We start from the raw sequence: 25,546 nt of genomic DNA on the forward strand, positions 1-25,546 counted from the left end.
CAAGTGTGGACCCGAAACTGCTCCCCAGCCCCGAAGACTGGCGTCCGTTGTCAACAGGACCCAATTTGGAACCCAGAACGGACGTCCCTTGTTGAGGTGGGTCGTCTGTAACCACCACGTAAGGGACAGGCGAACCTCCTGGGTGAGCACAATCGTCTGGGACTTCAGAGACTGAGTCAGGCCGTTCCACTTGGACAGGATCAGGTGCTGCAGAGGTCTGGAGTGAAACTGGGCGTATTCCACCATGTCGAACACCGACACCATGGAGCCCAGTAACCTCATCGCCGAGTGTAAGGACACCCGGCGGCTGTGCAGACAACTGCGCACCCTTGACTGTAAAGCAGAGATCTTGTCCTCCGTCACGAAGATCCTTTGCTGTCCCGAGTCCAATAAGGCTCCAAGATGCAGAATCCTCCGAGACGGGATTAGAGTGGACTTCTGCCAGTTGATTAGCCAGCCGTGCCGTTGCAGCAGTGCAATGGTCAGGTCCAAGTGGCGTAACAGGAGCTCTGGAGATCCTGCCACCAATAACAGGTCGTCCAAATACGGCAACATGCGGACTCCCTGCAGCCGCAGAGAAGCCGCCATGACCGCCATCACCTTGGTGAAAACACGTGGTGCTGTTGCCAGGCCAAAAGGTAACGCCCGAAACTGGAAGTGGTCGCTGCTGATTGCAAACCTGAGGAACTGTTGATGGCGCCAAAGAATAGGGACATGCAGGTAAGCGTCCTGTATGTCCAATGACACCAAGTAGTCCCCAGGTTCCAGCGCCAGAATGATGGACCGTAGGGTCTCCATCCGAAACTTCGGGACCCGCAAAGACTTGTTGAGTGCTTTGAGGTTGAGAATCGGACGATATGACCCATTGGGTTTCTGTACCAAAAATAGATTTGAATAGAAACCCTGGCCCCTCTGGGAGAATGGAACCGCCACTATAACTCCAGCCTGGAGCATAGTGTGCAATACCTTCCGCAGCTCCGTAGCCTTGTTCCGGTCTGATGGGAGACCCGTGGTGAAGAAGCGAGCCGGGGGTCTGTGCCGGAAGGAGAGGGCGTATCCGTGGGAAACCACCTCCAGAACCCAAGTGTCTGTCGTAGTGGTCGACCAACACTGGGCGAACTGTAGCAGGCGGCCTCCCACCCTGGGATCCCCCAAAGGGAGGCCCGGACCGTCAGGCCGCAGGCTTGCCATCTGGCTTGGGGGCCGGACGTCTGGTACTCCATGCCTGCTTCCGGGGCTTGACCGATTTCTTAGGGCCAGCCTGTCGAGGAAACGACTGTGGTTTGGGCCTGCCCTGGGCCCTAGATGACCGAAAGGACGATGGTCCCGAACCAGAAGGAGCAGCGGCCGACGGGAGACAGGCAGATTTGGCTGCCGCCAGCGTGGCCACAATCTTATCCAGATCCGGACCGAAGAGAACTTCTCCGGTAAACGGCAACGCTTCCAGACCTTTCTTGGAATCTGCGTCCGCCTTCCAGGATCGCAGCCACAAGGTGCGACGAGCAGCTACCGCTGCTGAAGAAATTCTAGACACCAGAGTACTAATGTCTAGAGCCGCCTCGTTGATGTAGGTGGCCGAATCACGGAGATTGCCAATCAACTCCGCCTGATCGGCCGGACAGTCGGATTCAAAAGAAGCCTCTAATGAATCCGCCCAGCGCTCCATCGCTCTGGCAACCCAGCAAATGGCCATAGCCGGCCGTGCTGCCCCCCCTGCAAGGGAATAAGCGGACTTCAGGCAGATTTCTACCTTGCGGTCCGTAGCATCCTTAAGGGAGGACATGGATGGCATCGGCAATGTGGCACTACGGACAAGACGGGTCACGTGAGAATCCACCTGTGGAGGGGATTCCCACTTCGCAAAATAATTATCCGCGAACGGATAAGCCACCGCCAGGCGTCTCTGCGGCTGGTATCTTTTGCCAGGTTGTTTCCACGCCTCCTCTAAATGGTCCACCAACTGACCCGAAAGAGGAAAGACTGTGGCATCGCCCTTCACATCTTTGAAAAAGGCATACTTAGATTTAGCCGCTGGGGGAACTTCGTCCTCAATCACCAAGGCTGTGCGGACCGCCCGAATAAGTCCAGGAATATATACTTTGGACTTAGCATCAGCGTCCTTAGTATGGAGAGGTTCCTGATCGTAAGGATCTAGAATCTCCCCATCATCAGACGTCCCTTCGTCATCCTCATAAGGAGCGGACAGAGACGCCACCGGCCTTTTATGAGACCGCATCACAGACTCCCCTTGCAACACATCCGACAAGTGCTGTACAGAACTCGTCAGGGAGTTAACCCACGCTGGCTCCTGAGAACCCGGGAGCGGGGAAATAGGGAGACTGTGGGGTACCACCAATTGTCGTGGGAACCCCTGCATGGGTGATGACACCACAGACTGCTGGGACAAACCCATCGGAGTAAACGCGGGCTGCGGAGCTAACTGGCCCACTAAAGCTGTTAACGCCTGAGCGAAACAAGCCCAGGGCGGCTCCTGTACCGGTGCTGTAACCGTAATAGGCCGCGCCATGGACAAACACTGCCGGCAAAGGCCCTCCGCGCTACCCTCCCCCTCCGCTAACGGTACTTTGCACGTGGTACACTGTAGCCGGAGGGGAAAATCACTTTCAGACATGATGGCACCACGTATGTGACCTCTCTCACCAATTAAGTATTAAATAGGCGAGAGACCACCCTGCAGCACCGCACCGCAAGGGCTTTAGCAGAAAGAACAGGGACAGTAATAAAGCTGACAGTTTAGAGAAGAAAAGATTACAGGCAGCAGCGCTAGCACAGTCACATACAATGCAGAAAAATAACAATTCCTGCACTAACAGCGCTGATCACTCAACTACACAGACACAGGGCCTGGTAGGACACAGCGCTGCATACACAGACCTGACCACAGTGGAGGAGAGGTATGCGGGGGGACCCAGACCACGATGCTTCCGTCCAGCGCTTCCAGCAGCGTTCACCATGCGTTCTGGAGAAGATGGCCGCCGAGGAGCAGAGAGGAGGCTGGCCTGGGGGAGGAGCGCTGCCACAGGACCAGTCGGCAGCATGCAGAGAGGGCTGTGTGCAGCGGGGGAGGCGCCGGCTGTGAGACAGGGAAGGCGCGCTCCCCTGGCATGCATTTAACCCCTGGGACGCCGCAGCGCTACCGCTCTGCTGCGGTCCGCTGTCCCAGGGGGTAGTGGAAGCGCAGGTTGGTCGCCTGGCTCCACGCTGCAGCCAGTCCCCAGGGAGCCCCCTGCCTGGGGACTTAGGACCATGTGATCAGCGGGGACCCACCGCGGGACCCCGCTGCTTACCTCTGTCCCCCTTGAATCCGGCCATGGTCCGGAGCATCTGGGGTCACCGCTAGCTGTGACCCCAGACGCCCACCAGCATCCCCGGATCAGTACCGGCGTTCTGGTACCGGCGGGGTGTAGGGAAGACAGCATGGACGTCAGGACTGACTGTCCATGCTGTTCATCCAGATGTGCAGCCACAGCTGCATGAAGAATAAGCTTCAGGGGCTCTTCTAGCCCCCACTCCAACAGGTGCACCCGACTCCGGCCGGGCACCAAACTAAACTGAGGTGCCTTGGCCCGGGGGCGGGGTATAGGAGGGGGACCTAGTGCATCCTGGGAGGCTGAAAGCTTAACTCTTTGGTGCCCTGCGACTGACGTCACACCTATACCCCAAGGTATCCTGTGGATACCCTATGGACCCTGAAGTAGAAATATATATATACATACACACACACACACACACACACACAATTACCTACATGCATACAGTATAAACAGTTATACACACACAATTACCTACATGCATACAGTATATACACACAAACACACACAGACACACAATTACCTACATGCATACAGTATATACACACACAATTACCTACATGCATACAGTATATACACACACAATTACCTACATGCATACAGTATATACACACACACAATTACCTACATGCATACAGTATATACACACACACACACACTTACAATTACCTACATGCATACAGTATATACACACACACACACAATTACCTACATGCATACAGTATATACACACACACACACACAATTACCTACATGCATACAGTATATACACACACACACAATTACCTACATGCATACAGTATATACACACACACGCACAATTACCTACATGCAAACAGTATATACACACACAATTACCTACATGCATACAGTATATATACACACACAATTACCTACATGCATACAGTATATATACACACACAATTATTTACATGCATACAGTATATACACACACAATTACCTACATGCATACAGTATATACACACACCGATTACCTACATGTATACAGTATATACACACACACACACAATTACCTACATGCATACAGTATATACACACACACAATTACCTACATGCATACAGTATATACACACACAATTACCTACATGCATACAGTATATACACACACACACACACACACACACACACAATTACCTACATGCATACAGTATATACACACACAATTACCTACATGCATACAGTATATACACACACACACAATTACCTACATGCATACAGTATATACACACACAATTACCTACATGCATACAGTATATACACACACAATTACCTACATGCATACAGTATATATACACACACAATTATTTACATGCATACAGTATATACACACACAATTACCTACATGCATACAGTATATACACACCAATTACCTACATGTATACAGTATATACACACACACAATTACCTACATGCATACAGTATATACACACACAATTACCTACATGCATACAGTATATACACACACACAATTACCTACATGCATACAGTATATACACACACACAATTACCTACATGCATACAGTATATACACACACAATTACCTACATGCATACAGTATATACACACACACAATTACCTACATGCATACAGTATATACACACACAATTACCTACATGCATACAGTATATACACACACAATTACCTACATGCATACAGTATATATACACACACAATTATTTACATGCATACAGTATATACACACACAATTACCTAGCTGCATACAGTATATACACACACCAATTACCTACATGTATACAGTATATACACACACAATTACCTACATGCATACAGTATATACACACACAATTACCTACATGCATACAGTATATACACACACAATTACCTACATGCATACAGTATATACACACACAATTACCTACATGCATACAGTATATACACACACACACAATTACCTACATGCATACAGTATATACACACACAATTACCTACATGCATACAGTATATACACAAACACAATTACCTACATGCATACAGTATATACACACACAATTACCTACATGCATACAGTATATACACACACAATTACCTACATGCATACAGTATATACACACACAGAATTACCTACATGCATACAGTATATACACACACACAATTACCTACATGCATACAGTATATACACACACACACAATTACCTACATGCATACAGTATATACACACACAATTACCTACATGCATACAGTATATACACACACACAATTACCTACATGCATACAGTATATATACACACACAATTACCTACATGCATACAGTATATACACACACACACAATTACCTACATGCATACAGTATATATACACACACAATTACCTACATGCATACAGTATATACACACACAATTACCTACATGCATACAGTATATATATACACACACACACACAATTACCTACATGCATACAGTATATACACACACAATTAGCTACATGCATACAGTATATACACACACAGAATTACCTACATGCATACAGTATATACACACACACAATTACCTACATGCATACAGTATTTACACACACAATTACCTACATGCAAACAGTATATACACACACAATTACCTACATGCATACAGTATATACACACACAATTACCTACATGCATACAATATATACACACACAATTACCTACATGCATACAGTACATACACACACACACACTTACAATTACCTACATGCATACAGTATATACATACAATTACCTACATGCATACAGTATATACACACACAATTACGTACATGCATACAGTATATACACACACACACACACAATTACCTACATGCATACAGTATATATACACACACAATTACCTGCATGCATACAGTATATATACACACACAATTATTTACATGCATACAGTATATACACACACAATTACCTACATGCATACAGTATATACACACACCAATTACCTACATGTATACAGTATATACACACACACAATTACCTACATGCATACAGTATATACACACACAATTACCTACAAGCATACAGTATATACACACACACACAATTACCTACATGCATACAGTATATACACACACAATTACCTACATGCATACAGTATATATACACACACACAATTACCTACATGCATACAGTATATACACACACAATTACCTACATGCATACAGTATATAAACACACACAGAATTACCTACATGCATACAGTATATACGCACACAGAATTACCTACATGCATACAGTATACACACACACACACAATTACCTACATGCATACAGTATATACACACACTAATTACCTACATGCATACAGTATATAGACACACAATTACCTACATGCATACAGTATACACACACAATTACCTACTTGCACATTGGCTCTCTCCTTTTCTGCTCCACAGAAGCAGTGTAACATGACACCTTGGAGTCCCACTCAGCAGCTCTGCCTCACGCTGTCACACACTGCAGGCAGCCTGGCCCCTGGGTAGCTGCTTCCTTGCTTGCTTGGGCTCTGGTCCGATCAGCCACAGTCTCGCAAGATTTTGCATTATAATCTCACGAGACTGTGACTGTAATGATGCTCCTCTGTGGCTGCTGAAAGGAAACAGCTGAGCTGCCGAGGAGTACCCCAGCGGTTTTCAATAGAAGTAGTGGCCGGAGGCAGGGGACAGTGTGTGGGGGCCCAGAGAAGGCCGCCCCTGTCGCCCTGCCTATAATCCAGCCCTGATGGCTACAGAAGGAGTCTCTATTGTAATATTCGCACAGTTAGACTCATCGTCTGGTAGGAGTCTAATATTTAAGTATTGACCTAACAAGAATTACGCTATTGGCTGTTTCTTCTTCTTTTTGAGTTGTAAGAAGGATCTTGCTGTAGGTGACTTCATATACAAGGATTTCGGGTTTAAAGAAGAATGAGTGATATATGAATTCAGCATGATAGCAACCTGAACCACCTTAGGTCATCACCTACAGTATAAGGGACTTATCATTATTGGTTTATTAGTGCCTGTATTTGTTTATGTGTGATAATATCTGATCAACAAGCTGTGCAGTGGCTACATCTAATGTGCTTAATTGGCTGCTGAAGAGCAAATAAACTCATTTCAAAACGTGTGTAATATGGTTCTACAGTATCAGGTTATAATAAAGAGGGGAGGAAATTATTTAAATTTACCTTCAAGCAGCTGCTGCTGTGGAAAGTCAAAGTTAAGGCTCAGCAGTGCATGATACCAGAGGCGTATCTACCCATTGGCCAGGATGGCACTCGCCAGGGGCGCCGACCAAAGGGGGGGCACCGTCCGGCAGTGCCACCAGTAGCCAAGGGGTGGACAAGTCCCCCGGCCCCACAAGTATAGGACAGACCGCAGTGATAGCGATCTGCCCTACACCGTTTACAAACACACAGTTTGTGTGTTTGTAATAGCAGCCAGCTAATGAAAGTCAGACAGACTCTCATTTGCTGCTGTGTCATCCGCGGAGGGAACCGGCTGGAGCTCAGTAATGAGCTCCGTGTGCTGGCTCCCCCCGCAGCATGTGATGGGAGAGACGTAATACGTCATGACGCCTCTCCCATGCAGGAGAAGAGCGGCCGGGACTCAGAGCAGACAGCGGCGGTCGCGTCAGGCGCGTGGATCAGGTAAGTAGAATTTTTTTCTTTGTGTGTGTGTTTGTGTGTGTAAGCCTAGCACTACAGGGGGGGCACTGAAATAGGGGGTGGCAGCTACTGGGGGCACTTTATGGGGGGGGTGCCCGTTACTGGGTGGCACTGTATATGAGTGGCCGCTACTGGGGGCAATTTATGGGGGTGGCCACTACTAGGAGCACTGTATAGGGGTGGCCACTACTGGGGGCAATTTAGGGGATGGGTGGCCACTGTATAGGGGTGGCCAATACTGGGGGCAATTTAGGGGGGCGGCCACTACTGGGAACACTATATAGGGGGGACTACTACTGGGGGCACTGTATAGGGGGGACTACTACTGGGGGGCACTGTATGGGGGACTACTACTGGGAGCACTGTATAGGGGTGGCTACTACTGGGGGACTGTATAGGGGTGGCTACTACTGGGGGCACTGTATAGGGAGGCTACTACTGGGGGCAATGCAGCATAGGGGGATTACTATTGGGGGCACTGCATAGGGGGGGCGCCAGTCCATTACATTGCCAGGGGTACTTGGATCACTAGATACACCACTGCATGATACCGTTCAGCATCATATGTAAAAATGTTTCTTATTGCATTTACCTGTCTTTTAATTCGTAAACATGTCTGAAAAACACTATTAAACTAAGCTGCCCAGTCAGGCGGGAAGGGGTATGCTGACTTGGCTGTTCCACATTTATATCATGATACAGATATAATGAGGGAGAGGGTAAAAGAGGCTGAGTATAGGATTTCTGATTTGGAAGATTCTGTTCTCCATATGCAAAGTGATTTGACCGCTGTAATGGTGCATACACACGATACAATCAGTACTACCTACAACTTGAAAGATATCTTTCAGTGAAGTCATCCTGCCACATCTCTGAACAGGCGAAGTTGACGATATCGTCCAAGTTGGCCTGCATGCATTGATGATGAAAGATATCTTTATAGTCCATGCGGGAACGTGCATCGTTGGTCGTTGACAGGTTAGTAAGTACATAAAAATTAACTATATGAACAGTTAACGATATGAACGATATCGTTGTCGTTCATATCGTTCAGTTTTATCGCTCCGTGTGTATGCACCTTTAAGGAACAGATGGCTCTTCATAAGCACAAGATGTCTGATTTGGAGGCCGCATACATCGTAATAACCTCCGCTTTGTTGAGCCATCTGAGTGGGCAGAGGGCTCCCGCCCTCAAAATTTTCTAGAGACCAGGTTGTCAACAACTTTTGGCAAGGATGCCTATTCTGCACACCGTATTCCAACACAAGCTCCTCCAATGTGTGCTCCTGCTCGCATGTTCATTGCCAAGCTCCTTCATTATAGAGATAGAGATGCCATCCTGCATCTGGTGAGAGTTCAGGGTCCATTCAAAAGTCATGTTCCCTGTTTCAGCAGGTTAAGCGAAGGCTGCGGGACTTGCGGTCATGGGCGGATTGGCCATAGACCTTACAGGGAGTTTTCCCGGTGAGCCAGAATGTTTTGAGGCCACTGAATTCAAATTTATTTTTCTGTTTTTTGTTTTTTAAATATGTGACCTGACCCACCCGGGAGTCAGCCCTGGCATATTAATGACTGAAGCCGACTTGATTTGTTCATGGTGGTTAACCCTCCCCTGAGATCAGCCACCAATGGCTGTGCTTTGCAGATCAGCCCATCCCCTCCTGATCCACTATTCCCTTGGCTCCCCACTGGCCGTGTCAGGTGCTGGAAAGTAGGGATGTGAGGTGAGCAGCACAGGCAGCGTCTCAAAGCGAGGGTCACACACACACTGACTGCTTGTCTGCCTGTGGATCTATTCTGTGGATGATGGGATTGGTGGCTGCTGCCTCTCCCAGTCGCTGCAGCAGAGGTCACCCGTCTCTTCCCCTCCCCTCCCTACAGACCAGTGGCGTTACTAGGGCAGGGCGAGCGGGGTGCGTGCCCTGGGCGCCGTTGGACCGGCGGCGCGGGGGGGCGCCGCCGGCCACGGTACCGGCCCGCCCTAGTTAGCCAGAGTAGCGCCGACCGCAATGAGTGCGGTCAGCGCTACACATTTACACAGGACCGGCGCTAGGCTTCCAGCGCCGGTCCTGTGCTGCACGCCTGAGCCCATTCCCTCCCCCTGAGCGCTTGCCCAATAGCACCAGGATACGGGCTCAGGCTGTGCATAACACACGCATCGCCGCCAGCGCTGGCAGAGATGCGTGTGTTAAACAGCAGCCAATGAGAGTCAGATAGACTCTCATTGACTGCTGCAGCACCCACTGCAAGAGCCGGACTTCCATCCGGCTCTTGCAGTGGGTAATGGGACTGACGTCATGACGTCTGTCCCATAATGCTGAGCGCGCCAGCCCGGGCAGGAGCGGCGTCGCGAGCAGGACCAGGAGCAGAGATTCAGGTAAGCATATTTTTATATATATATATATATATATATATATATATTTTTAATTTTTTTAACCTATCTGCACAACGGGGGAGGGGGGTGGCTACTACTGGGGGGACCTCTACTGGGGGAGGGGTGGCTACTACTGGGGGCGCCATTGGGAGGACCTACTCTACTGGGGACTACTACTTGGGGGGGAACTACCACTGGGGGCATTATAAAAGGGGCCTACTACTAGAGGCACTGCACTCGGGGGACCACTACTGGGGGCAATAATAGGAAGGGCCTCTACAGGGGGCACTGGATAGGGGGGATCACTACAGGGTGCCTGCATAAGGGGACCACTACTGGGAAAACTGCATGGGGGGACGACTACTGCTGGGAGCACTATATAAAGGGCACTGCATAGGGGGGGGACTACTACTGGGGGCACCATATAAAGGGCACTGCATAAGGGGATACCGCTACTGGGCGCACTGCATTGTGGGGACTGCTACTGGGGGCACTGCATAAGGGGGAACACTACGTGGGGCACTGCATTTGGGGGGCCACTACTGGGGGTACTGAGTAAGGGGAACTAATTGGGGCTGTATAAGGGGGACCACTACTGGGGATACTGTATAAGGGGCACTACTATGGGCCTGCATAAGAGGGACCACAACTGCATACTGGGGGTATTGTATAAGGAGTACTACTGGGGTTAAGGTGCATATGGATAGGAATGTTCAGCGTGAAAATAAAGGGGTGTGTCATGTTGACACGCCCCAGTTTTAAGTGACCACGCCCATTTTTTTTCCGCACGCGCACATCTCGGGATGTTGTGGGGGGCTCCCTTTTCAAATTTGCCCTGAGCTCCAAATACCCTAGTTACGCCACTGCTACAGACACCTAGAGACCATCTTCTCATTCATCACCGGGCATGAGTTAGCCAGCAGTGGACACCAAGCATTTCCAGCCACTGGGTGAAATTTGGTGAGCCTCCCGACACTCCCGGGAGAGAAGGTAAGTATGATTCACCTCTGTGGATTAACAGAGTGGGTCCCAGCTACCAGACCTTCCCTCCTCAACATTTAATTGACTCCTCCTCTCTCATAAATGGGGTGAGGCAAATATGATGGGGTAGATGTATGAAGCCCAGAAACGGTATCAGCGCACGTTATGTGCGCTGATACCGCTTCTCCCCGATGTATTATCGGGGGTCTGGCCGGTAAATGACAGGGGCGCTATGCGCCCCTGTCATTATCGGCGCTGCTATCTACAAGATAGCATCGCCGATAGCCTGGGCCATGTACGAACGGTCATAACGTCTGACCGTTCGGCCGGCTGTAGCTGTCATTATCGACAGCTACAGCCTGGCGTTAGCCTATCCCCACAGCAGGGACAGCGCTGTCCCTGCTGCGGCGGCTACCAGCTCCAGGCTCCACGTGGGGATCTCGCGATACTTGCGAGATCCCGCGCATGCTCAGTGGAGCCGGCCGGGAAGAGACACAGCTCATCAGCACTAGGCTGATGCGCTGCTGTCTCTAGCGGGTAGCGCTGGAGGGGGGAGTTAACGCTCCCCCTCTCCGGCCGATGAGATGTTCACACATCTCATTGGTAGTGCTTCCTGCTTCGCCTCGGTAAAGAGGCGAAGCGGGAAGCGTTATAGCGGCACGTTAGGTGCCGCTATAATACATCTACCCCAATCATCCAAAAACATACAGTGCAGATATGAACATCCCTTTATCAAACTAACAGAAACACACACTATTTAGATTGCCAGCAAACAAAATACAATTGTGATTAAACTAACTCAGGGATACTTAATTTGGCATTCTCGTACTCTAGTCTGCAGAATACTAACTTTAACTAGTGGCAAGTTATGAGAAAACATACCTTAAATAATAACTTAAACCAAACTTCTGGCTAATTTTACCAACCTATAGGAAACTATTACTTAAAATACTGATGTTGACTAGAATAACTATAGAAACATAGAAACATAGAATTTGACGGCAGATAAGAACCACTTGGCCCATCTAGTCTGCCCCTTTTCATGTATCCTTTAGGCAACTTCAACTCTATTTGCTCCTTACATCTTTCTTAAGGATATTCTTATGCCTATCCCAAGCGTGTTTAAATTGTTCCACCGTTTTAGCTTCAACCAACTCTGATGGGAGGCTATTCCACTTATCCACTGCCATTTCTGTGAAGTAATTTTTCCTCAAATTTCCTGAGCCTACCTCCCTCCAGTTTCAGTGCATGTCCTCGTGTTCTTGTACATATCTTTCTTTGAAGAATGCTTCCCTCCTGTCCCTTGTTAAAACCCTTCATGTATTTGAAGGTTTCTATCATGTCCCCCTTTCCCTTCTCTGTTCCAAACTATACATATTAAGATCTTTTAGCCTTTCTGGGTAAGTTCTGTGATGTAGGCCATGCACCATTTTAGTTGCCCTTCTTTGTACCATCTCTAATGTGTCTATATCCTTCTGTGGATATGGCCCCCAGAACTGAACACAGTATTCTAGATGAGGCCGTACCAATGATCTATACAGTGGTATTATCACTTGTTTTTTCCTGCTACTGATTCCTCTCCCTATGCAACCAAGCATCTGACTTGCCTTCCTCATTGCTTTGGTGCATTGCTTGCTTACCTTCAAGTCATTTGAAATGGTGACTCCTAAAACCCTTTCCTCCTCTGTATTTTCCATTATAGTGTCCTTGATACTATATTTAGCCTTTAGGTTATTGAGACCCAAGTGCATGATTTTGCATTTTTTTACATTAAACTGTAGTTGCCATGTTCTTGCCCATTCCTCTAGTCTACCCAGATCCTCAGTGATTTGTTTTACCCCTCTTGGTGTGTCAACCCTGTTGCACACTTTTGTGTCATCTGCAAAAAGGCATACTTTCCCTTTAATATTATTTGCAATATCACCAACATACTGTAGATATTAAAAAGCATTGGCCCAAGTACTGATCCCTGGGGTACTCCACTGGTTACCTTTTCCTCCTGTGAATACATTTACTACAACTCTCTGTTTCCTATCCTGCAACCAAAATCTTATCCATTCAACAGTCATAGAATCCAATCCCATGCTTTCCAGTTTATTTATCATTCTGCGATGCAGGACCGTGTCAAAGCCTTACTAAGGTCTAGATAAGCTACATCTATGGCCCCCCCTTGATCTATTATTTTTGTCACCCAGTCAAAAAAGTCAATAAGATTTGTTTGGCATGATCTCCCTTGAGTAAATCCATGCTGTTTGGGATCCTGTAAATTGTTGGATTTGAGAATTTCCACCACTCTTTCTTTTAATAGTGTTTCCATTATTTTTCCCACTGCTGATGTATGGCTCACTGGTCTGTAGTTACTTGCTTCTTCTTTGCTTCCACTTTTGTACAGTGGTATTACATTTGCTCTCTTCCAGTCCTCTGGAATCACTCCTGATACTAGCGACTGGTTGAATAATACTATTAATGGTGTTACCAGGACCCACTTTAAGCTCTTTTAGTATCCTTGGATGTATCCCATCCGGCCCCATTGATTTATCCACTTTCAGTTTTGAGAGTTCTGTTAGGACCCTCTCAGGGGCTGGCAGGCAACTTTCAGCCTGGGGGCAAACACAAGCCAGTTGCCCCGGCTTGTCTTTCAGCATATTGTTAAGCATTTAGCAACTTGGTCCCGAAAGGGTAACGCCTGAACGCACCATCACTGGAAAACCTGCCCCCACCCTCCCGCTGGCGTTACTGGATAAACGCTCAGGGGGAGGGAAGGGACGCGGCAATGCAGAACACTCTATTAATATATACACACACACGTGCAATATTGGTGACAAAAAATTATAATTATCGGGACTAGGAACCGATAATCGATAAAAATGCTACTTTTGGGCCCCATATTAATGTATATACAGTACATTGTATAAATACAAAAATTATATATACTCTGCCACCAGCTCTCACCCCTCACTCAGATCTTTCACCTCCTCACACAGATCCCATCCTCTTATAGCTCTCCCTTCCTCACACACAGACCCCCCACCACACAGCTCTCTCCACTTACTCATATCCCTCCATACAGCTCTCTGCCCACTCACACAGCTCCCCCGATCACACACACACACAGCCTCCAACTCTCAGACTCCTCCCACACATACACACAGCGCTGCACCCACAGATCCCCCACCACAAAAAGATCTTCCCCCCTTTCTCAGATCCCCCTACTCACTCAGGAGATCACCTGCTGAGCCTGCATTACATTGAAATGAATGTCTCTGGGGTGTGGCGGGAGCAGCGAGTGCCACTCCGCCGACACCATGCCACCTTGTCTGAAAGCACTGATCTCTCAATGTAATGCAGGCCCAGCAGGTGGTCCCCTAACCACCCACCCATGTCCCCCCTTCTTCCGGCAGATAGCCTGCACAGTGTCAGCAGCACATACCTCTGGGGGCTGGAGCAATGGAGGAGAGAGGCTCCATTGTATCCCGTAGTTCCTCCCCTAACCGCACCACCCGGCCTTACACGAGCAGGAGAGGGCGGAGCTGAACAGCCTCCAGGCAGCTTTAGATCAGGACCACACTTTGTATTAAATGCCGCGACCAGGACGGGTGGTGCAGTGCATTTCCAGACCACACTCCATAGTTTCCCCAGTGCATGTCTGTGTCTGCCAGCCCCTTCTCTACTTGCACTGCTGCAAGTGACAGCCGGGAGGCAGGCATAGGAACCTCCCCGGCTGTCATTGATATATTCTTACAGAGCACAGCGGCGGCCCCTAGTGCTGGACAATTGTACCGGGCCGGGGGACAGATGGCACCCTGCCCCCCGGCCCAGCCCGCCCCTGGACCCTCTCTTCTGTAAATGTACTTTCATGTACTTTATTTTTATGAATGCTTCTGCAACTTAACTGTGGCACCTTCCCCTCTATGTGCACCTAAACAGCAGGGCGGATTGGTCGTAGGCTTCACTAGTGGATGTATGTAATTTGTTTTGTCCAACATGTAAGAGGAATTGGGCAACAAGGGACCAAGGGCCTGATTCAGACCCACTCGCGAGCAGCTGTCCGCTCGCAAGTGGGTCGATGTTATGGACTGAGCATGCGCACGACGGAGGGAGCTCCGTCGTGCGCATGCGCCAGACGCGACGAGCGAAGGAAAGTCCTTCGCTCGTTGTGTCTGATCAAAGGGGGCGTGCTGTCGATGTTGATTGACAGCACGCCCCCTTTGGTAGGCGTGCCGGGGGCGTGCCTCCCTGACAGGGGCGTTCCCACGGGAACGCCTCCTGTCAGAAGCCGGCCCACTGACATCACTAGTGATGTCAGTGGGAGTGATTTTGGCTCTGATAGAGCCAAAATCACTCCGGAGCTTGCGGTTGAAAACCTCAACCGCAGGCTCCGGCTCGCAATTTCGATGGTCGCGATGGTCTCGACCATCGCGGCCATCAAAATGCACGCTCGTATAGCCTGTGGGTGGCTCTGAATGAGGGCCCAAGTTCACAGACACTCAAGCATGGTGATCTCCCATACTGGTCTCCACACAGTTTGTTGGACACGGGTTATGGCCAGAGTGCTGTTCTATGAGCTTGTCATCCAGAAGTGGTCAAGCTACAAGTCTGAGGTGCTACTGTATGTACATTATGATGTACTGTATGGCATACCTTGATGCTCAATGTACTGTATGACATTCAATGGATGCTGTCTGTACATTATGGCAGTCACTGGGATGCTGTCAGTGCTGTATGGTGATCATGGGATACAAAATCTTGCTGTATGGTGGTAACTAGGATGTTGTTTGTGCTGTATTATAACTAGGATGCTCAATTTAATGTCTGGCAGTCCCTGAAATGATCTCTGGGCCTGATTCAGACCCGCTTGCGAGCGGTGCCCTAGTGCGCATGCGCACGACGGAGGCTGCTCCTTAGCGCACATGCGCGAGACCCAGCTAGCGACAGGGAAGCCGTCGCTCCGGGACTCGCACCAAAGGGGGCGTGCTGTCGATGTTGATTGACAGCACGCCCCCTTTGGTGGGCGTGCCGGGGGCGTGGCTGCCAGACGGAGGCGTTCCCACGGGAACGCCTACAGTCTGGGTCCAGCCCCACTGACATCACTAGTGATGTCAGTGGGAGTGATTTTGGCTCTGATAGAGCCAAAATCACTCCAGGGCTTGCGGTCACCGAGACCCTACCGCAGGGTCTCGTCGCAAGCCCGATGGTCGCGATGGTCTTGACCATCGCGACCATCTTTTTGGCCGCTCGCATATGCTGTGGGTGGTCACCCACAGCTATGCGAGCGGCCAGGAGGCCGCTCCAAGTTTAGGTAGGAGGGCCCTGATTCAGAGCGAGCGCTCTGGTCAGAGCGTCCGGCTCTGAATCAGGCCCTCTGTCCTTTGTGACTGAGATGCTCTCTGTACTGTATGATGATCACTGGGAACAGGGGCATAGCAAGACCCATGGGGCCCCATAGCAAAATTTCCAAAGGCACCCCTCCTGCAAATTATTTTGAAGTTTATCCATTTTGATTGTAAATTATCTAGTATTTACACTATCTGCCTACTTAGCTGACATGCAAGATTAAATGAATGGTGATTAGCATATAGAAAGCATTAGAAACAAAAAATACATATTATGTAAAATTATATAGTCTCCTTAATCCTAATTGTTTATGACTTAATATGGTATATAAGAAGACTATGATTCACTAAAATATCTGACAGCAACTCTGACAGCTGCTATGGGACCCAGGCCGCCTCTCTCAGAGGCGGCCTGGGTCCCATAGCAGCCCTATTCTCTGCTTCTACTGTCTAAGATTTGAGGTAAATTGGACAGGTGCGTAGGCATATACTGGTTGTTGAATCTGCATCCAGGTCTCCAGTAGGAATCTGTCAACAGTCCGGTCTGGAGTTGGATCCCTGGAGCAATGGACAAGTGTGTACTCATCTTAAGTCATGCATTGTTATATCAGATGAATAATTTGCTTTATCCATTGTTTCTAAATCAAAAACTGCATATAAAATGGAGGGAGGTGTCTGAAGGAGTAAGGGTGACAGGCCAAAATTTATTATAAAGGCCTGATGTAATCCCCCCAGGAATAACCCCAAGACTGAAAAGGGGATAACACAGCTTTGTTTACTCTCCTGAATACCAAGGGTTAATGTGGCTTCCAGGCAACACAATGTTGCCATTTGCATTTTGCCTGCAGCTGATTGGGTGCCCTAAGGGTGGGAAGCCCAGATTTAAAATGTTACCCTGGATCAGTGGCGTCCCTCCCCGCGATGACAGCCGGTGCGGGGAGGGATGCCTTGAGCGCGGTGGAGCCGCGCACTCCGCCAAAAAGGGGCGTGGCTTTGCATCCAGAGACCGCCGGTACTTTGTTATCAATGGGTGGTGCCGGAGGTGCGGGCAGTGCAGGCTCAATCTCTGCCCACACCCCCCGCACCCCCCTTGTGACGCCACTGGTAAGGAGAGTTTGTGTGAAGCATTGGCCGGTGTGTGCAGCCACGGCAGCAGCTCAGCGTGAAGCCTGTACTTTCTGCATCAGCAGTGAGTGACGAGTACGCAGCCGAACCAAGGGAGACGGGAGCGTCAGCCACTTGCACCCGGAACAACAGCACAGCAGCACTATCCCTGTGGCGGGAGACCTGCGGAAGTGGCCAAAGCAGCTGGGTAGCGGTGGTCCAGGCAACTGCTGGGTAGACCGGCATCCGCTCGTCCCGTGAAGCTGCAAACAGGAGCCATACAGTGACCGTCTGTGGACTCGGGTAAGACAATCACCCCTCTGCTTGTGATCACCCCTGTTGCTAAGGGATATCCCCCCATAGTTGTAAAACACTGGGTTGTGAGAAGCAGCAGTAACCTTACATTACAGCCTGATAATTACCAAGCAACCTTACACAGGATTAAAGGCTAATATACCATTACTGCAGTAGTGACTGATTACATATTACAGCAAGGAGCAAGGTATCTAGTTCTTTTTGTAATACAACAGTAGTGACTGACCAAATACAAGAATAATCTATATACATATATATATATATATATATATATATATATATATATATATATATTGGAATCCATAGTGTTCTGGAAAGTGCAATTCACTTTCATTATAAAGGCTTATTAATGGATCCTCAACTTCCTTTGTTTCTGTATGATCAGTGAAGATTCAAGAGACATTTTATTACTACTGGCAGAGCCGGCCCTAGGCTTAGGCATTCTAAGCAAATGTCTAGGGGCGACTTAAATGCCTAGGGGCATTCGGCTCTGCAGCTCCCTCCCTCGTTCAGAAGGTCCTGTCCACTTCTGCTAACCTCCCATCCAGTCCCCCTCTATGCTAACCCCCGTTCAGACCACCTCTCCGGCGCTAACCACCGTCCAGTCCCCGCACTGCCGATCATACGAATTGCGTCATGACGTCCAGTGGCGGGCTGTGCCAGGGGCTGGGTGACTTCTGCCCCCCGGGCCGCTACAATTGTAAACTTAGGGGCCGCCACCTGCATCACATGCTGGGAGTCAGAGAGAAGATGCTCCCTGACCGCTCCATTTATGTTATTCATACAGTCAGAGCGGCCGGGGACCTTCTTCTCTATGTCTCCCGGCCGCCTGTCACATGCTTTCCTCCTGTGGACCGGCTCACACTGCTGCTGGGCTGAATGATGGCTACCGCGATCGAAGCTCAAATGAGCTCCGATCGGGAAGCGGTACAGGGCCGCTCAGTTTGTACCTAAGGTACAATGAATGGCCGCGGGAGGGCTACTGCGCATGCAAAACTGCAGCAGCAGCAGCTCCTCCCATGGCATTTGCGTCGCTCCGAGTGCTCCGACATCATGTGATCCCCTCCCACCAAGTTCTCCTTCCCATTAATCTCCTCCTCTCTCTTTTCTGTATCTGACCCCTTGCAAGTCCCTGGCTTCCTCCTTTATCTATCCTGGCAGTTCCGCCTCCTGAGTCCTGCTTGTGGAAGAAGAAATGTGGACTGTTGTGCAGACAGGAGCGCTTGCCCTGGAACTTTTCATCTTTGTCAATCCACCCCCAGCAAAAAGTAAGTTACATGAGTACTTAAAAATATATAGGAGGGTGATGTGCAAAATACATAAACGAAATGGGAGGTGGTCAGTATAAAATATATAAGGGAAGGAAGGTAGATATAAAATATATAAGGGTAAGGAGGGAATGTGGTGTGGGAGATGGGCACAAAAGATATAAAGGGGATATACAGTGTTATAAAATATATAAGGGATGGGGTATATGAGGTACAACATGATTCAATATATATAGGGGAAGGGGTGGGGGACATTTATTACATTAAATGTGTAACATACTAGCGTGTGCCACTATAGTCAAGGAAAGAAACACAATGGGCACTCACTGGATTTCATGACAAGGATATATAAAGAAAACTTGCGGGTCTATTCATGAAGCATTTATATTTATAGGAGAAATGGGCACTCTAAGTAAAATAACAACAGTGAGTGCTAAGATATAAAAGTAGAAAATATAGTAGTAAAGTTGTGGCACTCTTTTGTGTAATTCTCATGTAAAGATGCACCGGTGCCCTCTTTAGAGGTACTCAGCGTCTTAATGTAAATTCTGTAAGTTTTAATCTGATGTTTTGGGCCGCAGCCCATCATCAGGGATACATCTATCTATCTATCTATCTATCTATCTATCTATCTATCTATCTATCTATCTAATCTATCGCTGCAGGCGTCCGGCACTCATCAATGAAAAATATTAATAAATCTGATATTTCTAATGACACTGCCTTGACCGAGCAGCTTTGTTACCTGGTTATATAAAACCCCTGGGTGCCACCTCTCCCCTTATCGATATATATATATATATCAGTCAGGTGCATAAATATTGGGACATTGACAGAATTTTCATATTTTGGCCTCTATTCACCACCACAATGGCTTTGAAATAAAACAAACAAGATGTGCTTTAACTGCAGACTTTCAGATTTAATTTGAGGGTAATTACATCCAAATCAGGTGAACGGTGTAGGAATTACAACGGTTTCTATATGTGCCTCCCACTTTTTAAGGGGCCAAAAGTAATGGGACTATCAACTCAAAAGCTATTTCATGGACAGGTGGGGCTATTCCCTCGTTATTTCATTATCAATTAAGCAGGTAAAAGGTCTGGAGTTGATTCTATGGGCGGACTTCAATTCTTTATAGCCGCTATCGCGCCCGACGGAGCTATTCAATTCTTGCTCCTGTCGGGCACGATGAGCTGCCAGCGCTACATTTCAGCTCGCAGCCCCTGGGGGATGAGAGCTGAAATGTGCGAAAAGTGACATGTTTGGGCGCCCAAACATCACTTTTCGCGATCGCGCCCAGCACTTTGTTCGGGTTTAGCGGCTTTACGCGGCTAAACCTGACCTCTATGGGCGCGATCAGCGCGAACATCTTGGACAATTGTATAGCGGCCCGCGATCTCCTGTCACTTTAGACGGGAGATGCGGGCCGCGAATACAATTGAATTCCGCCCTATGTGTGACATTTGCATTTGGAATCAGTTGCTGTCGACTCTCAATATGAGATCCAAAGAGCTGTCACTATCAGTGAAGCAAGCCATCATTAGACTGAAAAATCAAAACAAACCCATCAGAGAGATAGCATATTTCATTATCAATTAAGCAGGTAAAAGGTCTGGAGTTGATTCTATGGGTGGACTTCAATTCTTTATAGCCGCTATCGCGCCCGACGGAGCTATTCAATTCTTGCTCCTGTCGGGCACGATGAGCTGCCAGCGCTACATTTCAGCTCGCAGCCCCTGGGGGATGAGAGCTGAAATGTGCAAAAAGTGACATGTTTGGGCGCCCAAACATCACTTTTCGCGATCGCGCCCAGCACTTTGTTCGGGTTTAGCGGCTTTACGCGGCTAAACCTGACCTCTATGGGCGCGATCAGCGCGAACATCTTGGACAATTGTATAGCGGCCCGTGATCTCCTGTCACTTTAGACGGGAGATGCGGGCCGCGAATACAATTGAATTCCGCCCTATGTGTGACATTTGCATTTGGAATCAGTTGCTGTCGACTCTCAATATGAGATCCAAAGAGCTGTCACTATCAGTGAAGCAAGCCATCATTAGGCTGAAAAATCAAAACAAACCCATCAGAGAGATAGCAAAAACATTAGGTGTGGCCAAATCAACTGTTTGGAACATTCTTAAAAAGAAAGAACGCACCGGAGAGCTCAGCAACACCAAAAGACCCGGAAGACCACGGAAAACAACTGTGGTGGATGACAGAAGAATTATTTCCCTGGTGAAGAAAAACCCCTTCACAACAGTTGGCCAAAACAAGAACACTCTCCAGGAGGTAGGTGTATATGTGTCAAAGTCAACAATCAAGAGAAGACTTCACAAAAGTGAATATATAGTGGGTTCACCACAAGATGTAAACCATTGGTGAGCCTCAAAAAACAGGAAGACCAGATTAGAGTTTGCCAAACAACATCTAAAAAAGCCATTAGAGTTCTGGAACAACATCCTATGGACAGATGAGGCAAAGATCAAATTGTACCAGAGTGATGGGAAGAGAAGAGTATGGAGAAGGAAAGGAACTGCTGATGATCCAAAACATACCACCTCATCAGTGAAGCATGGTGGTTTTAGTGTCATGGCGTGGGCATGTATGGCTGCCAATGGAACTGGTTCCCATGTATTTATTGATGATGTGACTACTGACAAAAGCAGCAGAATGAATTCTGAAGTGTTTCGGGCAATATTATATGCTCATATTCAGTCAAATGCTTCAGAACTCATTGGACGGTGCTTCACAGTGCAGGTGGACAATAACCCAAAGCATACTGCAAAAGCAACCAAAGAGTTTTTTAAGGCTAAAAAGTGGAATGTTATGCAATGGCCAAGTCAATCCCCTGACCTGAATCCGATTGAGCATGCATTTCACTTGATGAAGACAAAACTGAAGGGAAAATGCCCCAAGAACAAGCAGGAACTGAAGACATTTACAGTAGAGGCCTGGCAGAGCATCACCAGGGATGAAACCCAGCGTCTGGTGATGTCTATGCGTTCCAGACTTCAGGCTGTAATTGCCTGCAAAGGATTTGCAACAAAGTATTAAAAAGTGAAAGTTAGATTTAGGATTGTTTAGTTTGTCCCACTACTTTTGGCCCCTTAAAAAGTGGGAGGCACATATAGAAACCGTTGTAATTCCTACACCGTTCACCTGATTTGGATGTAATTACCCTCAAATTAAATCTGAAAGTCTGCAGTTAAAGCACAACTTGTTTGTTTCATTTCAAAGCCATTTTGGTGGTGAATAGAGGCCAAAATATGAAAATTCTTTCAATGTCCCAATATTTATGCACCTGACTGTATATATTATATATATTATTTTCTGGTAGGATTATCTGCTAGGGGGCACCATCCAAAATTTTGCCTAGGGCACCAAATTGGCTAGGGCTGGCTCTGACTACTGGACTCAATTTATGGGAACATTCAGCTTCTTGATAAACATTTCTTTGAGATATGCAAAGTTGGTTATAAATGCACTTATACTATAAGGTATACTGTAATCATTTAATGTGTTGTGATTTTTGTAGGAAATATTTAACTGAGGTTATTTGCTTCACTTATTAAGTATTGTTGAGCTCTTTATGTACATTTTCTAATGTCTGAATTGTGATTGCTACTGTGATTTACTGTGCCTTATTCTTGAATGAGAATATATTTATTTACCCCTGAATCTGATTTGCACTACTGATCTTTGATGCAAGGATGTATGTATATGTTTTGTTCTGAAACTTACAGAGTGCAGTTGAATAATGTTGAAATCTGCATATTAACAAAATAGAATATACAGTTGCTGATTCTTACAGACAAACATCTTCTTCAAATAAACAAGCTTTCAATGAAGGCATCTGTTAAAAATACCTTTTGCGTAGTCCCACCTTCCTTACCTCTCTGAACCGCACCTTAGAACCTGTGCTGGGTGGAGAAATTCAAGTACCAGGTACAGTGAGAACGTTACTGTTTGAAATTACTCTGACACCGTTTACCTCGGTATCATACTTACCTGAAGATGTTATTCAGCTTCTTTATTTGAAGAAGTTGCTGTTCAGGACCTTATTGGAAAATATAATCAAAGTTCATATCAGTAGTCGTTATCCAAAGTCGCCTAAATAAAGCAGGAACTACTTAGTATCAATGTAGAACCACAAAATGGCTGCCAGTAGCTGGGCGTTCTTTATATAGGGCTGTGATCTGCACTGTGACATCACAATGCATTCAGGCATCAGCTAGAGATGGCTGTAGCTTGGATCAGCTCTGGGCCCAGATGCCCTGCAGCAGCACTGAGAATAGAAAAGCTGGGGCTCAGGAGATGGCAGTGTAAAGGTGGATACACACCTGATAGATATATCTGCAGATGATGGTCGTTCATACACACTGAACGACCATCATCTGCTGCTGCAGAGGGTTGAGCCGGACTGGGGGCGGGTAGGGTGCGTGGCCTAATAGCGGGAGGTGTGGCCCCACCCCCTTCAGGAAAAAAAACAAAAAAATAAAATTTTAAACGCAGCGCTGGGGAGGGGGCGCTGTGTGCCCCTCACCCTGGCGCACAGCCAAAGGGGGGTGCGATCAGCATGATCTTTCCTCTTTTGGCATAGGAGACTGCTCGGGCTGCTGCTTTAGCAGTCTCGGACAGTCTCTCAGGGCAGCCCAGCACACAGCAGCGTGTGCTGGGCTGTTGTGGATGGGGAGCTGTGCCGGACCTGGGTAAGTAGTACCCGCTCGCGGGTCCCCCCCCCCGCTCTCTGCACCCGTGTACGGGCGATCAACTGATTGCCCGTACACACTTGCCGATGGACAGATATGTCTGCCGACATATCTGTTCATTAGCTGTGCAGCACAGCCAATGCGATATGTCTGTGAACAACGTTGTTCACAGACATATCGTCTGTACACACTGGCCGACGGAGGCACGATATATTTCAATTGATCGGCCAATATATCTGCCAGTGTGTACCCACCATAACTCTGTACAGAGAGAGGGTTGGGGGCCAAGAAGCAGGCACAAAGATGCTCTCTGTGTTGTATGGTTGTCAAGTTGACTGTTTACTAGCATGTTTGTGTTGGGGCACTTACAGTTTAAATTTGAATGAGGCCACTTTAAGATCCCAATCCGCCACTGCTTGCAGCTACCGTAGTCTATGCTATTCCCAGCTCGACTACGAGTGGTTGCGGATGGTGGGACTCACTTCTTTCATTCTCCTGCGGAAGCGACTGCCTGGCTGGAGAGATGTCCTGCTGCAGGTCAGCCTGGAGACCTGTGAGGGTTTTTTTTTGCATTGTGATTTTATTATATATTTTGTTATGGTTTCCAGGCAGTAATGAAGTCTAGAGTTCCTAGTCCGTATGTTCGCGGGACTTATATATTGGAGAGACTTTGCTACATATAGCCTTTTGAGTATAGATTGATCCCCTTATCACCTTTTTTAGTGTGTGGGATGGCTAAAGTAATAGTTTTAAAAAATTTTTGTTTGGTGTATAGGTATACCGTAGTTGGGTTAAGTGTGCAGGGTGGGTTGGGTTTTTCATTTTCCTTTGGGTTTCTGTATTGTTTTTGTATCTTCGATAAAATGCGGTGGTTTGATGTCTATATTGTGCTGTTTTTGTGTGCAATATTTTTCTTTTTATGTTTTTATTTTCAGCAATATGCAGTGTACAGTGTGCTTGGAAGCCCCTCCTCCTTTTCTCTGTAACCCCCTTGGCCCCCTCTGTCCAGGCTTTTCCCCCTGATTTTCTGTTATGGCTGTAAGTAACTCTGTGGTGGGTGGTCTGCATTTGCTTGCCTGGAATGCCCGTGACATGGATGACAAGGTAAAATGTGCTTTGGTTTTATCACAGGTTCATAAATACAATGCTGATATAGTTTGTTTAGTAGAGACTCATCATTATGGGAGTAAAGTCCTCGCTACTTCTCATTCCCGAGGAGTTACTATACTGGTTAAAAAACACCTTAATTTTAAATTAGACTCAGTTCAGACCAATCCAAATAGGAGGTTTGTTTTTTGTCCGCATTTATTAATGCCCACCCTCTTATAATCCTTGCTGTTTATGTTCCCCATACATGCCGACATTCAGTTCCCTCCTTCCGGTAGGGAGCTGAATGTCTGTGCAGAGCAGGGGGCGTGGCCGGGCGATGACTCTGTTTTAGGGGCAGATCCACGTGGCTCCGCCCCCTCTTCACACTG

This window comes from Taudactylus pleione, unplaced genomic scaffold, assembly GCF_031769625.1.
Source record: "Taudactylus pleione unplaced genomic scaffold, aTauple2 ptg000296l, whole genome shotgun sequence".
NCBI classification, from domain to species: domain Eukaryota; kingdom Metazoa; phylum Chordata; class Amphibia; order Anura; family Myobatrachidae; genus Taudactylus; species Taudactylus pleione.